The following is a 14,557-nucleotide window of genomic DNA, read 5'->3' as shown; positions in this document are numbered from 1 at the left end:
TTTAGAATTTTTTTTTTTTATTACTGTAAAAATCCTATTGGGATTTTGGTGGGGATGGTAGTAAGTATGTATACTGCTTTTAAGTCTTCCAATCCATTTCTATCTATGTCATTCCATTTGTTTGTGTCCTCTTTAATTTCTTTTGGAGTTCGGTAATTTTCAGTGTACGAGTCTTTTAATTTTAGTTAAGTTTATTCCTAAGTATGTTATTATTTTGGTACTATTGGAAGTGCGATTGTTTTCCCATTCAGATAATTCATTGTTAGTATATAGAAAAACAATTGATTTTTTAAAGATGATTTTTGTATCCTGAAACTTTATTGAATTTTTATTACTCTAACACATTTTTATGGAGTCTTTCAGGTTTTCTACACATAACATCAAATCATCTATAGAGATAATTTTACTTCTTTTTTCCCAATTTAGATTTCTTTTATTTCTTCTCCTTATCTGAATGCTCCGACTAGGACATCCAGTCCTGCACTGAATAAAAGTGGTGAGAGTGGACACATTTATCTTCTCTTTGATTTATTAAAGGAGAAGTTTTATTTTTCAACAATGAGTAAAATGTTAGTTGTGGGCATTTCATATATGGCCTTTATTATGTTCTGATTTTTTCTATTGCTAGTTTGTTGAGAGGTTTTCTTTTTAATCAAAACAAGACTTCAAACTGTGTAAAATGCTTCTCTGCATCTATTGAGATCATCATGTAATTTTACTCCTTTATTCTGTTAACATGACATAAAATCATTGAATAACTTCTATATGTTAAATCATCTGCATCTCAGGAACAAAGTCCACTTGTTTGGGGCATTTGGTATTTTAATGTGGTGTTGAATACAATTTGCTAGGATTTTACTGAAAATGTTTACATGTAGTCATCGGGGATATTGGTCTGCAGTTCTTTGTGGTGTCTTCATCTCGCTTTGAGATCAGGGTAATTTGGAAATTTTTTCTCCGCTTCAATTTTTTGCAATAGTTCGAGAAGGATTAGTATTAATTCATCTTTAAATGTTTGGTAGAATTCACTGGTGAAGCCATGTGTTCTCCAACTTTCACTTGCTAAGTGGTGTCTGTTTACTGCTTGAGTGTCCATGCTAATAGAGTGTTCAGACTTTTTTACATGATTCAGCCTTGTTACATTGCTTGTTTCTAGGACTTAACCATTTCTTTAAGGCCATCCAATTTATTGGTGTAATATATTTATTACATTCTCTTAAAATTCTTAATTTGTGGCATGTTATGACTCTTCTTTTATATTTACTTTTTTATTTTAAACATTTGTTTTTAATTTAAAAATTATGAAGTAAAAATAAAACATTAACATTCCACACTTTTCTCTCTCTATGTAGTAACAATTCTTTTATGTAATGATCTTTGTATCTATGTATTTTTATAGTAATGTAATTACATTATACATAATGTTCTAACTTGCTTTTCTCAGACAACTCATTCGATCTTCTTTTTATATTCCTGTTCACTAAATTAATCTTATATGTTTTCTGTTTCTGTTTCTTCTCTTTTATTGGTGTATGAAAAACCACATTACTTTTTTTTTTATGTTGAGCTGGTTTTATTTTATAAATAAAATTCTTAATTTTTTAAATGGATTTTATGTTCAAAAAATTTAACATATACAATACTGTTCACCTAAATTAGTCTTTATTCATAATTGTTACAAGTATGCTTAAACAATTTTTTTAACATTTTGTTTTCATTCTAAGTACAATAGCACTAATAAGCTTTGTATGGATATGCCATCTTAAAATGCTTAAATTATTCAGAGAATCTCATTTTACTTATTTAATGTTAACCTAAACATATGTTATATTCATTAGCCCTCAATTATATATCTTGAGAAACCTGTCTGTTATATATAATTTGGTGAAATTTTGTTTGGGATGATGAAAATTTTTCCTTCTTATATTACTTTTACTTACAAGTTAACATTGACAAAATATTTTTCTTTTTATTAATTGATATAATTTAACAAAAATGTCAAGATAACAGCATTAAATAATAATCATTAAATATATATATAATGTAATCTTTATCTTATTGCCTGATATGTTATTCAACCTTTTACAAATTACTCACCTTTTTGGTCCTAAAAATAAGTTGTATATGGGACATATATATTTATTTATTTAGAAGCATTATGAAGAATAATAACACATAGAGTTGGATTCTAGATTATTTATATAACAAATTCTGTTTTTCAGGTTTGCTCAAGGCAAAATGTGTTTGAGAAAATAGGAACTTGCATTGAACTTGATTCTATACCTACAAGAAAGCAAACCTAACTCTGGAATTATTCTTAGTTGTCTTCCTGAATTTCCTCTCCATTTATTTGTGACTTGAATTTGAACTTTGAAGAGAAAGATTGACAAAAGAATTCACAAACCTACATTACATTTTATCTTTAATATACATTATTATTGATTAGTCGTGCATAACATTTATGTTATTTATGATTAGTGGTGATTACTAAAATTGTTGGATTATTTTTTCTTAATAATTGTTTTTTTCCCAAGGAGGAAAAATATAATTATTATCATAATTTTTGTTCTATTTAGGCAAAACACACAGGACTCAGGATTTTTTTTTTTTTTTGGTGTCCTAGAGTTCAGTGAGTGATCTAAGAATAAGAAAACATCTACCATTCTCTACCGAATTCCATCAGGATTTCTCCCTCATGGCTTTGACACTGCAGAAGGCTATTGACTTCGATCCTAAGGCACTACTGTTTTCTTACAATGACCAAATAAATTCGTGTTCATTCAATTCATTAGTTTTATAATTATATCTACACTTCATTTTGGATTAAATTAGCTGAAATTAATATTTAAAAAGACATGCTATAGAATAGAATTTCAGAAAATGTAGGATTTTTTATTTGTTTTAAAGTGTTGTCTCCTATTATAAATTTCATGTAGCTCATTCCCCTTTCCTCTTCCTTATTTCTAGTATTTTACAAATGGATATTGGCTAATAAATACCTATTTTTAAATTGACTTTCTCTCCTAATGTAGGTAATTTAAAATGTCTGTTATTAAAAATGTTCACTATATTTGGAGAGAGAAAGCCAGTCTCAAAAATGATGTATTTTTGTTTGCTTGTTTTTGACAATAAAACATTTATATTTTCTAAGCATAAAGGGATTTTAAAGAATCAGCAGCATAGAGATTTTTATTATAATTGTTAAAATAAGTGTGCTCTGTTTTTTTTTAAAGTGTACTTTCTTATAAAGTGTTCTATTCTATAGTCCTGTATTCCATCATATTGAGATAGGAAATAATCATGGCCATTAGTGTATTTTCAAAATGCCATAAATTAATAATTATCTTAGTTTCTTCTTACATTTCCATGCATTATATCTTCATATTTAAAAATAGTAAATCTGCACTTACTTGTAACTATCCGAATTACAGAGATGGACCTCTTAAGGAATAAATAGTGAATCACCCATTTGTTTTTCTTTGCTACCTGTCTTTGGAATACACAATTCTTCATATCTGTTCTCTACCTGTGACTGATATCTTGAGTAAATTCCATAGCTTTTCCTTCATTTTTAAATATAAGTGCTGCAGCAGTTTCATTTATTAAAATGACCAATCTAACTTAAATTAAAAAAAAAATCTTGCATCACACACTCAGTTTCTGGCATTTCCTCTTTGGCTTGTGCTTGATCCAGATTAGACACCCTGCGGTAGAGAAAGAGATGCTGTACAATCCATGATTTTGCTCTTCCTACCTTTGGCTCTTTCTTTTCTTCCTTTGTTTCCTCCAGATTGACATCTGGAAGGAGATGTGAGAAGCAATCAGGGTCCTAATTACTGGTTTTACAGTAGTCAGAACTTCATGCCAGCTGACTTTTTGTTTTGTGGTTGCTTCAGGCACTCAGGGACCTATGAAACTATATTTCCTTGGGACATGTGATGTGCTCTCAAGATGATAGAGTATCATTTTCCCCTTGGCTTATGCTTGTATAGAAACCTCACCATGACAGGTAACCCTCTTGAGTGAGACATTTTCAATTTCAGTCTATTAAAATTAATGTTTACAGTGTACTCGTAACATATGGGAAATCTCATCACCTTTGCCCTGCTGTATTCCGAAAATTTAATTTGCTCTTATTGCAACCCTTTTCCTTGACTCAGAAATTGTAATTGGTTTCAGTCAGTCTCTTAGCTAGTTTCTCAAACATCAGGATATACAAGTAAAAATGCCACAGGAAGCATCTCACCTTCTCTGTGCCAGTGTCACCTTGGTGACTAAAGTCACCTCTTCTTATTACTTTTATTGAAATGAATACAGTGAAAGAGCAACATCATTACACTCTACTAAACAGACAATATTAACAAATGAATTTGTAACTCCCTTGCTTCTTCGATATATAGGATGGAGGGAGGTGGTTGACCTTGTGTAATAAGACTGATATTGGCTTTATCTCAGGTACCAAAATTAGAGGATTCTGTGAGCTTTATTTAACATATATGGATAGCTGTCATAATGTTCCTATGACTTGAAAGTAGGTAATTGGTCCACCTCCTTTTCATAAAGGCCAAAGACACATAAAATAGTATTCTGATAGGTGATCAATAGCAAATAACGCATGCCATACCAATCAAATGATATATTAAACTAGAGATATTAACATTCAAAAAAATTATTTGCTGGTGGAATAGTTACCATAGTATTTTAAATGTTCTCATTTGCATCAATCAATATACAAATATTTTTCTAAACTTTTCAGATTTCCAGATGTTAGAGTAAGACCATTACTATCACAGCAATCTTGACCTATTGTTATACAATATCAATTGATTTTTCTGCTACACTCAAATATTTTGGCATGGCACAGATACAGCTTTAGTTATGCTGAAATGAAACCTTACATAATTAAAAATATAAGGGGGATAGATTAAAAACAAATGAGAACTATTTTGATGATATGATCTAAATTTTTATTTCATGTCTCATATCATATAAGCTAAGTACATGCCCATTATTGATTTGTAGGATATATAGATTGTCAAAATTTATATTACATATAATTTTCCTAAAATCTACTTTGCAGAAGAATTATTAATATTTTATATTTTGATCTTATTGTAGTTGAGTTGCTCCATTAAAATTTGAGCAGTTTATTATATAATAGAAAACATTAAAAATGAAATTAAGCATAAGGTCATTATTTCTTTCTGTTATTTTTAAGATCTTATTTGGCATGCAATCATTAAAATGAGGACAGCGTGCTCCATCCTTCCTCATTTCTTGCTTCTTTAAATTATATTGGCATTTACAAAGGGTCCCATGCCAGACCTCACTATCCATGATTCATCAGATAAAAACATTTTTTCTCATGTAACAAAGCCATTTTCTAATTCCCAAAATTGTAGTCACGAACTAAATTAGTTTTTCATAAATTTTCAATTTAGGTTTATATCATTTCAGTTATAAATGCAGCTGTGACATTTACTAGTTATGTAAGGGATTTAAGGACAAGATAATGACCTGCCAGACATGGCTTTCTCTTCTTTCATCATTTCTTTCTCCCTTTCTTATTTCATAATAGTCCAGAATGCTTTCCAGGTTAAAATGTCAGGCTCTCACAAAGGGCACCTGCTGTGCACATGGACCCAGCCTTCCTCTTCACCGTTGCTCCTATTTGGAGTCAAAATAAGAAGAGAGGGGTACGTACATGCTGTGCCTAGCCCACCAGAAATTGTATATTGTTTAACCCGTATTTGAATGTGTATGTGCTTATGCGTGTGTGTGGATGTGTGGATAAAATCGTGTGTGTGTGTGTGTGTGTGTGTGTGTGTGTGATTGTGTGTTTACTTATTAATTTAAAGCTGTCTCATATATTGGTTACATATAATTTCCGCAAAATGGACAGGGAGGTAAAAAATAAAAATAAGACAGATTTCAGGTTTACAAGATTTCTCAAGGAGTTTGAGAGGAGCTCTAATCTAAACCTCATTTGAATCATTTTATTTCGAACTACATAAAATGATGTGATAACAGAATATTGTCATCTTTTCCATGTCATACAGCAGTCAGGAAGCTACTGACTGGTGCCTGGCCTGTATTGGTGCTGCCTACAAGCTAATATAGTCTTTCTTAGTTTTCACACTTTTAAAGGATTTTAAAAAGAGGAGGAAGAGATGAGAAGACAAATGAGGAGGAGAAGTAACTTCGGAGACTTGTATGCGACTTGCAAACAATAAAATATTTATTATCGGCACATTTACAAAAAAATTGACTGACCACACAAAACAAATGATGTAAAGAAGGTTCTATGTTTGCAGACAATTATACAAATACTGTACTACAAGTTCATTTATAGATCATTAAGCAAGAGAACATTGGGTTTAAAATTTACCTGAATAAATAATTATCAATTTAATTCTGTTTTCTTTTGTACCACTTTCTTTCCTTTCAACATCAGGACCCACTTGGATGTCCGAATAACCCTCTTCAGCTTCCAGTAAGGAACATAACCTATGCTTCATAGGCTGTATAGTGCCCTACTCTTGCTTTCCTCTATTTCTCCTTCCTAAAGTTCCTACTTATTATAATGAATGTGACATGCTGTTTTGGGTAGCATAGTTCTTTTCAAGAAGCAGAAACGGTGAAAAGATGAGATCTGCAACAAAATTATTTAGGGAAAGACTTGAAAAGGAAATAATGGAGAAACTCAAGCAGGCCTAGAGACCCATTAAGACAATGATGCAGGCCTGACCTGGTGAAGGAGAAGGAGAAGGAGAAGGGAGGAGCTTTGAATGGAAGCTTTTCCCAGAATGCAGCAGTGCGATCCTGAAAATTGCTGGCAAGATCGATGGGCAGTCGAATCAAAGTTGCCCGTCAGAGGAATCCCGTCCTCCCAGGAGTGGGCCTACTTTAAATCCTGCAACACTCAGTCCCTGGCTTGGAACAGCCTCTTAGAAGCTGAGCCTTGAAGAGAATGTGGAAATGGATCTGAGAGTTTGTTAGCAGGGAATTGATCAATTCTAACCGCCTCGGACTGAGAGGTGCATTTTCATGCTGTCATGTTTCTTTCAAGTTTTTCAGTTTACTTTCAGGAAGGTCTCACTACTTTGGTTCCGCCCTCATTTTTTGGTCTTATTTTTCCCACAAGGCAAGGCTTTATTTTTTGAGCTAAAAGTCACTTTAACACACAGCTAAGCTTGCCCCCTAATTATTGACAGATATATGGATTCCAAATCAGCTTTGATATAACCAAGTTTACCATATTAGGGATTTGTCTCATGCATTTAATTAATTAATGTTAAATTTAATATTTTAAGGAGAAGAAAGGTTGTAATTAATAAGTATACTCTGTTCCATAACCCTTTTTTGGTTATGAAAGACAAAGAAGACAGCAATGGTGAAAGAGTGAAGAGTCCCAAAAGGGTTTTATTTTCTGGAAATTGACTACTAGCTAACATGGGTCGAGTGTTTCATTTGTCAAATATATTTTATTTGCAACAGAAGTACTAAAAAACACATGTTCGTGGCCTAGATATCCAATTAAGCTTCTTTTTCTTTGAGATTACTATTAATTAGACCAAAATTAGAGTTTAGATATATCCTAATTGGTTCTCTAAGACCAACTACTGTAAATACACAAAATCCTCAAAAAAAATATATATATAAGCAGTAAAATTTCAACCCTACGTGTGATATACATATATGCATAGAGTCAAGCATACTTTAGAAGAATTCTTCCATGTATGCATCACAAAATATTAATCGATGTTCTCATTTGATAACCAAAGAGCCAGGTTAGATAACGTCAGCGTTAAAGGATGGTAGACTCTGGAGCCAGAATGTTCGGACTGCCTGGGTGTATATCCGAGATTTACCTAGTCCTTAACTCTATCGTGTAGCTTTTTCATCTGTAAAATAGTTTGTCAACAGTCCCTACCTCACAGGGTTGTTACGAGGATGAAAGGAGTTAATGTGTGTAAAGAGTTCACTGCTGAAGAAAGGACTACATGTGTCACCGAGCATTGTGACCCGTCCCCGCCACTGCCCCTTACTGTGACCCTCTCTCATTTTTATGAATATGTTTCTCCTGTCTGGGTCAGGACAGAATGTTATGTTTTCTGAGTCAGGAGAGAAAATACTTTCTTTTGAGTGATTAGTACTATTTAGGTGTAAACATAGAAATATTGTAATAACTTTAGTAGAAGTGTAAAGAAACATATGGCGGAGACCCTAATGTTACTTAGAAGATAATGAGTTATGAAAAGAAAATAGAAGTTATGAATTTATGATTAAGTTTGTAAGGATTGTAAATGAATAAATATGCAAATAAACAAAGCATCACAAGCTGTGATAAGTGATATGAAATGGCAGTAAGAATCAAAGTTAAAACTCATCAAGTGCCTTCCGGGAGTTCGCTGAGCAGCCACAGAAACTTAATGGGAAGAAACTAAGCATGCCTCGTTTTAAAAAATATTTTCATGAAATTAAATTAAATATTATTACTAAGTTTAATAGTTAAACATGCATATGAAGAAAGAAAGAAAGGAAAGAAAGAAAGAAAGAAAGAAAGAAAGAAAGAAAGAAAGAAAGAAAGAAAGAAAGAAAGAAAGAAAAGAGGAAGGGAATGGGGTAAAGAGGGTGGGAGGGAGGGAAGGAAGGAAGGACCAGTCTTAACTTAATAGTCAGCCACACAGCGGCTTTTGGGGCAGATAGCACAGAGTAGGGGTTGTTCATTGCAATAATGAAAACTCCTTAGAGCCAAAGCTAAACTTTTATCTCAATCTTTCCACTTCATGTGGTTATCCCTGCACTTGTATTGTAGATGCTCACAACACTGTATGCCTTGGTTATCCATCTAAAGCATACTTTATTGCAAAGTTTATTAAGTAAACCTCAGAGCAGAGCGAGCTTCCCCGAGACTGAGGCAGTGTACACAGGGTTCACAGCGATCCTGGCTCTGCTCGGCAGCTCCACAGACTGTGTGTGAGACAGTCTGGCTGCCGTTGCCTCCAAGGCGAATTTGGTCTTTATTGATATTCAAATTCAATATTACGTTGAGTACTCTAACTTATTTCATTATCCAAGACGAACTCAAAAAACGTAACCCTGGGGTCTGCTGAACCTCTCTTTTTCTAAGTGCAAACTGTCGATTTGGATGTACTGCGTGTTTTGGATTATATGCTTTAGCTGCTTCCCTGATAATATTGCCTCATCCCTGACGTTACCCATAGATAAGCTAGAATAAAGCTGCGCACCTCATTTTCTATCCTTTCATTAGTTTCCACAAGAAATATGAGCACATGTCTATTTCACCAGATCTGAGTCTTTAAGTAATTTCTGGAAGAATGAAAGCACACATATATTTCACATATTTAGTAATGTCTTAGGAACTGTGAATGATTATAGTAGGTGTACTCAGAAAAGTTAACATAGTATGCCTAAGACAGCTATCCTTAGAAAAATCTGCTGGCAAGTTTGCCCTGAGCTGGTTTCTGAGAATCTAGCTGCTACCAGTCAACAGTTAACTGATAAGAAATAGTCATTGTCCCTAGACTCTACAAACAATAGGCTGTGTGGAGAACCTTCTGGGTGCTTCCTTCTGGGACTCTGGAATTTTAGTGGGTGTTAAGCAGAGGGTGACTATGTGATCAGTCCAACAAGAACCTGGCGATACTTAGTCTCCAATGGGCTTCCTGGAGAAGATTTAAAGTCTATTTGTTGCTATATTTTTTATTGTGGGGGAAAGAGAATACTCTGTGTGACTCCATGGGAGGGAAAAAGCATCTGAAGCCTGCATGTGGGTTACTCCACAATCCACCTAGGCATTTTACGACATTGCTGTAAAAAAACCAAACAAACAAAAACAAACAAACAAAAACAAACAAACAAAAAAAAAAACCAAAAAACTTCTCCATTAGGATGATCATATGCTGAGACCAGTGAATTTTTCTAATGAGTCTCCAAACATAGCGGTGAGGTAGTCTTGTAGGTTCCTGACAGAGAGGGTGTTCATTTGAAATAACAAAAGTTGAGCCTTAATTTTCCTTTCCACATGTTCCCTGCTCTCCCTGTGCGATATGCCACCTTCTCTTCAGGGCCAGTCTCCTCACATTCTACTTCTCAGGAAGCTTGAAATCCTGCTGTGATGCTCTCTCTCCCCCAGCTGCCACCCAATGAAAAGGAGTGTGACACAGACCTTACCCAAAATGCTTCTCATTCGATGAACATTTCTTCCGTATGATTTCACTCCTCCAGCACCCTAACTTCTGCATGAATAGTCTCTCATGTATTGCACAAAAGGACGAGATGTGAAAGAATCTACATAAATTTCTTGGTGAATAAATGTGCTTTCAGAGGTTAGTCTTCAACAGATGGTTGGAACAACTGGACATCCACATGAAAAAAAATTCTAGACACAGACTTTACATGTTTCACAAAAATGAACTCAAAATGGATTACAGACCTAAGTGTAAAATGCAAAGCTGTAAAGTCCTAGAATATAATATAAAAGAGGAAACTTAGATGATTTTTGTTATGACAGTAGCTTTTTAGATGCAGCACCAAAGGCACGGTCCACAATAAAACAACTGATGAGCTGGAGTTCGTTAAAATTTGAAATTTCTGCTTGGTGAAAGACAATGTCAAGAGAATGAGAAGATAAGTCGCAGAGGAGTGGGAGAAGATATTTGCAAAAGACACTGCTGAGAAATGACTGTTATCCAAGATACACAAAGAACTCTCAAAAGCCCACAATAAGAAAACAACCTAGTTAAAACGTGCAGGCGGGAAGAGCTGCGGCACAGCTGTAGCCAGGTCTCCTGGCTGCCTGCGCGCTGGGGGGCTGTGCTGAGCAAGCGCTTCCCCCAGGGAGGCTGGAGCCGCAGCCTGGGGCACCCCTTCTCTGCCGCCTCCTTTTTCTCCTGAGGGCTCCCCAGCCAGCTCACTCTCCTTTGCTGTCCAGAAATTTGATAAGAAACTGAAGTTTTGATCAAATGTGTTTTGAGTTTGAAACCAGACTTGTACTAAAGTTTAGAGTCTTTCATTTGGTTAAGGTAATAAATAAAACAAAACAAAACAAAACAAAACAAAACAAAACAAAACAAAACAAAACAAAACAAAACAGTTGTGCCTTACAGGCAGCCAGCAGGTGGTGGCAGGTCTCAGGCTCCCTGTGTCTTTTGCAGAGCTACCCTAGGCCTGGTACTGGTGGTAGCTGGCTTTGGTTCCCTGTGTGGCCCTCTACATACCTCCAGGTCTCTCAGAGGCAGCAACCAACTGCGTATTGCTTTCTAGTTCCTAGAAAGTAGCCAAGGCAGCTTACAGGTAGTGGTCGAATTTGTCCTGCACAGGACCTCCTCCCAAGAGGCCCCAGAACAAACACACCCAGTGTCAGCCTTCAGACCATAACAGAGCACTTCCTAATTAGCCCTGTAAGTGGCACTTCCAAAGGGTGGCCATGGCAGGCACCAGAACCCGCTGGGGTGAATCCCATTCCATGGGGTGAGAGGCCACACTGCAGCTCATAACCTGTGGTTGTGGCCCATCCTCACAACCAGTCAGCCTGAGAGTCAGTCTCACCCACTGACATGCCAACAGCAATCAAGGCTCAACTACTACAGGAGGGCACATACAACCCAAACGAAGGAAATAAAAGAAAAATAAAGAAATGAAACTACATCAAACTAGAAATGTTTTCGCACAGCAAAAGAAACCATCACAAAAATAAAAGACAACCTACTGATTGAGATAAGATATTTGCCAATGATACATCTGATAAAGGTTTAATATTCAAAATTTCAAAGACTCATACAATTTAATATAAAAAACCCCTAAAAATCAGTAATCTAATTAAAAAATGGGCAGAGGACATGAATAGACATTTCTCCAAATAAGACACACAGATGGCCAACAGACATATGAAAAGGTGTTGAACATCTCTAATCATCAGAGAAATGCAAATTAATACAATTACATACCACCTCATATCACCAGAATGGCTGTCATCTATAAATCAACAAATAACAGGAGCTAGCGAGGATGTGGAGAAAAGGAAACTCGGAGAAAATCGGTGCAGTCACTATGGAAAACAGTTTAAAGTTTCCTCAAAAAATTAAAAATAGAACTACCTTAAGATCCAGCAAATCTACTTCTGGATATTTAGCTGAAGAAATCAAAAACACTAAGTCAAAAAGGCATAGACACCTGTATGTTCACTGAAGCATTATTTACAATAGTCAAGATATGGAAGTAACCTGAGTGCCCATCAATAAATGATTGGATAAAGAAGAGCCAGTACATATATACAATGAATGTTACTCAGCCGTAAAGGAAAATGAAATCTTACCATTTGTGACAACATGGATGGACCTAGAAGGAGAGTATTATGTGCTAAGTAAAATAAGTCGGACAGAGAAAGACGAGTGCCATATGGTTTAATTCTATGTGGCATCTAAAGAACAAAATAAAGGAACAAACAAAACAAAAATAGACTCATGGATACAGAGAACAAACTGATGGTTTCCAGAGGGAAGGAACATGGGGCGGGGGTGCGGAGGAAAAAAGTGAAGGGATTAAGTGCAAATTGGTAGTTACAAAATAGTCACAAGGAAGTAAAGTACAGCATGGGGAATATAGTCGATAATATTGTAACAAGTATGTATGGGTACCAGGTGGGTACTAGATGTATCATGGATCACTTCATAAATTCTATAAATGTCTAACCACCATGTTGTATGTCTGAAACTAATATAAAATAATACTGGTTATCAATTGTAATTGAAAACAAAAACAAAAACAAAACAACAAACTGAAAACCTTAACAGATACCTCACCAAAGAAGATATACAGATGGTAAACAAGCATATGAAATGATGTTTCACACCACATGCTACCAGGGAAATGCGCATTAAAACCATAGATATCACTACACACCTATTAGAATGGTCAGAATCTGGAACACTGACAACACCAAATGCTGGCAAAGATATGCGCCAACATAACTCATTCATGGCTGTGGCAACGTAAAGTGGTGCAGTGACTTAAGGAGTCAAGCAGTTCCTTAAAGAACTAATACCCTATAAACCAGCAATCATGCTCATACTTACCCCAAGAAGTTGAAATTTTTTATCTACACAAAAGCCCCACATGGATGTTTATAGTAGCTTTACCATAATTGCCAAAAACTTGAAAGCAACCGAGATGTCCTTCAGGAGGCGAGTGGATACATTGGTACATCTAGAAAATGGAATATTATTCATGGAGGAAGCATAAAGGCTACATCTTATATGATTCCAACTATACGACATTCTCAAGTATAAAACAATGGAGACACTTAAAATATCAGGGTTAGGGGAGAGAGAATGAATACGCTGACTACCAAGAATTTTTAACGCAGTAAAATTAGTGTGTATAATGGTAAATTAGTGGATATAGGTCATCAAAATTTATCCTGAGCCATAAAATGCGCAACACTAAGAGTGACCCTAATGTGAAACATGAGCTTTAGGTAATGATGATGTGTTAATGTCAGTTCTTCAATTGTAAGAAATGTCCTACGCTATGCAGGATACTGATAATGGAGAGGCTTTGCATGGGGACAAGGAGTATGTGGGAAATCTCTATACCTTATGTTCAATTTTGCTGTGAAACTAAAAGTTTTCTGAAAAATAAAGTCTAATAAAAATTAAAAACAAAACCCAAAGGTTTATTTCATGTAAACAATACATGCACCATATAATGATAAAATGTTTGTTAGCAGAAGACTTGCACTTGTCATATTCATTCATGCCTTAGTTAATGAACCACTTCATGTAATGACACCACCACTATCAGACCTTAGAGTTCTCTCAAGCAGAGAAAGAGTATATGGTGAATCAAGTACTAGCTATGTAGTACTTTTTTCTAGAAGCACATACAAGCCCATTCCATTCGCAGTAATCTAGTTAAAGTAAGTGACAGAGTTAAGCCTAATTAAAGGAATTGGAAGGTGATGAGTCCTTATGACCATGAAAGAAAAGAGACAATCTTCTTTCTACATGCAAAATACATTCAATCACTTATCTGAAGAGATGCCCAATGATGCCATTCTGTAATAGACTCAAGTTCAAAGTCAAGGATTCTCACTGATGGACTCTAGGATTCTGGCTTCATCCTTTGGTAGGTTCATCCTTTCATCTCACTTTATTGGATTGTGTCAGTTTTTAATATTGGAGAATATGCCTCTTTTTAGAATTCTCAGTTCTCTCACTCTGATAATTGGATGCAGAATACATTTACACAATTGGAGTCTGTTTAAATTCCAGCTTTTTTTTTTTTTTTTAAGTGGGGTAGACTAATTTTTTAGAAAACTCGGTAGTCTTCATATCTTATAAATTGCATCCAGCATTAGGTGCTAGTAACTAGAACCATGATTTATTTTGAGGAACGGCTCCCACACTGTTTTAGTTATTGCAAATATTACTCTCTATTTTTGCATTTAATGGTGGGCACCATGGCTTACATCTTTGATGCGAGAGCCACATTGTTGTGTTATTTCCCCTCGGTCATTTTATCAAATTCAAAG

General features: G+C 35.0%; 1 pseudogene; it reads right to left on the bottom strand.

Moving 5' to 3' along the window:
- Window positions 1-10,761: 10,761 nt before the first annotated feature.
- Window positions 10,762-14,557, bottom strand: part of LOC118609312 — a 51,179-nt pseudogene continuing 47,383 nt past the window's right edge.

Source organism: Rousettus aegyptiacus, unplaced genomic scaffold, assembly GCF_014176215.1.
Source record: "Rousettus aegyptiacus isolate mRouAeg1 unplaced genomic scaffold, mRouAeg1.p scaffold_m13_p_11, whole genome shotgun sequence".
Classification (NCBI taxonomy): domain Eukaryota; kingdom Metazoa; phylum Chordata; class Mammalia; order Chiroptera; family Pteropodidae; genus Rousettus; species Rousettus aegyptiacus.
Note: the sequence above shows the minus strand (reverse complement) of the source record. Positions and strands in the feature narration are given on the sequence as shown.